The 2,341-nt window shown below is 45.4% G+C and overlaps 1 pseudogene; it reads left to right on the plus strand.

The window, feature by feature from the left end:
- Positions 1-260: 260 nt before the first annotated feature.
- Positions 261-2,021, plus strand: LOC126003792 (60S ribosomal protein L10-like; annotated as a pseudogene).
- Positions 2,022-2,341: the final 320 nt, after the last annotated feature.

Genomic DNA, 2,341 nt, shown 5'->3' on the forward strand with positions numbered 1-2,341 from the left:
GCCTTTGTGTTATAAACAAATAATATGAAGTAAATTTGTTTGTTCCTTCAAGGGAGCAGATGGAGGTGGTGGGTGGGAAACTGGAGACTTTGATGGAAGGAAGGTCACACTGTTGTGGTATTGGTATTGGAACATTGAATGCTTGAACAACTGTATTATAAACAACTTAGTAAATTATGATGTTATAATTAAAAAAAGATATTTAAAAAACATTTTAACTCTTTCCTGTCAGCATGCCACTGAAGACCCATGGTGTTGCCATGGGCCGCCAACCCACCCAATGTTATCCTAACTATAAGAACAAGCCATACCGAAGTCTTGTTTCTGTTGTGGTGTCCCTGATGCTAAGATTTGCATCTTTGACCTGAGATGGAAGAAGACCAAAGTGGATGAGTTCCCACTTTCTGGACATATGGAGTCCGATGAGTATGAACAACTCTCTTCAGAAGCTAGAGGCTGCCTGGATCTGTACCAACGTGGTGAAAAGCTGTGGCAAGGACGGTTTTCGTAACCCAGTGTGATTCCATCCCTTCCATGTTATTCATATCAACAAGAAGCTGTAGTGTGCTGGGGCCAACATGCTCCAAACAGGTACCATATTTGCCGGCGTATAAGATGACCGGGCGTATAAGACGACCCCTTAATTTTGCAGTTAAAACATAGGTTTAGGGCCGGAGAGATAGCATGGAAGTAAGGCGTTTGCCTTTCATGCAGGAGGTCATCGGTTCGAATCCCGGCGCCCATATGGTCCCCCGTGCCTGCCAGGAGCAATTTCTGAGCCTGGAGCCAGGAATAACCCCTGAGCACTGCCGGGTGTGACCCAAAAACCAAAAACCAAAAAAAAAACCAAAAAAAAACCAAAAAAAAACATAGGTTTAGGCCTATATTCGCTGTATCAGACAGAACGTTCCTGTGCTGCAACTGTATGTACCACAGTAAGCCAACCACAACAAGCAAAGGTTCAAAGGTTATACTGTAACAGACTTCCTCTCTGACTCTGGCCAATCTGAGCAGGCTTTTGACAGTGTAGATTCGGGTCCAGAACATTGTCAATTTGCATGCATCAAAAGCCTGCTTGGGAGCCTGGAGAGATAGCACAGTGGTGTTTGCCTTGCAAGCAGCCGATCCAGGACCAAAGGTGGTTGGTTCGAATCCCGGTGTCCCATATGGTCCCCCATGCCTGCCAGGAGCTATTTCTGAGCAGACAGCCAGGAGTAACCCCTGAGCACCGCCGGGTGTGGCCCAAAAACCAAAAAAAAAAAAAAAGTCTGCTTGGATTGGCTGAGTTAGAGAGGCGGTCCGAGCAGCCTTGCAGTGATTGGTGCAGGATCGAATTGGAAAATTCGTTTTGTGGCAATATTCAGACACTTTTCCTTTAGCGGCATATTGAAACATTTTTCGGGATATACTCGGTGTATAAGACGACCCCCGATTTTCGGTTGACTTTTTTTGTTTGTTTGTTTGTTTCAAAAGTCGTCTTATACGCCGGAAAATATGGTATTTTGTTTAGTATACTTTTTTTTTTTTTTTTTTTTTTTTGGTTTTTGGGCCACACCCGGCGGTGCTCAGGGGTTACTCCTGGCTGTCTGCTCAGAAATAGCTCCTGGCAGGCACAGGGGACCATATGGGACACCGGGATTTGAATCAACCACCTTTGGTGCTGGATTGGCTGCTTGCAAGGCAAACGCCGCTGTGCTATCTCTCTGGGCCCTTAGTATACTTTTTCAAGAGACCTTTGGAAAGCTCCAGGGCATAGTGGCCAGAGTCCACCTAGGTCAAGTCATCATGTCCTTCCACATCAAATCGCAGAACAAGACACATGTGATTGAGGCTCTGCATCAGGCCAAGATCAATTTTCCTGGTTGCCAGAAGATTCACATCTCAAAGAAGTTGGGCTTTACGAAGTTTAACGCAGATGAGTTTGAGAACATGGTGGCTGAGAAGTGACTCATTCCAGATGGCCACTATGGCCATGGCTGTGGGTCAAGTCCATCCTGAATCATGGGCCTCTGGACAAATAGTACACACTCCTGAGAGACTTGGTGCTGGTCCCCAGTCTCTGCTCACCACCTCATCCCACCCACCACAATATAATAAATAAATCTTATTTCTTTGGGGTTGGAGTGGTGTCACAAGCCATAAGGCATCTGCCTTGTGAGCGCTAGCCTAGAACAGATGTGGTTCGATCCCCCGGTGTCCCATATGGTCCCCCAAGGCTGAAGCGATTTCTGAGCTCATATCCAGGAGTAACCTCTGAGCATCACTGAGTATGGCCCAAAAACCAAAAATAAATAAATAAATAATTTTAATATTCTGATTCAAAAAGTAATTATAGCATACC

The sequence above is a fragment of the Suncus etruscus genome, chromosome 3, assembly GCF_024139225.1.
Source record: "Suncus etruscus isolate mSunEtr1 chromosome 3, mSunEtr1.pri.cur, whole genome shotgun sequence".
Classification (NCBI taxonomy): Eukaryota; Metazoa; Chordata; class Mammalia; order Eulipotyphla; family Soricidae; genus Suncus; species Suncus etruscus.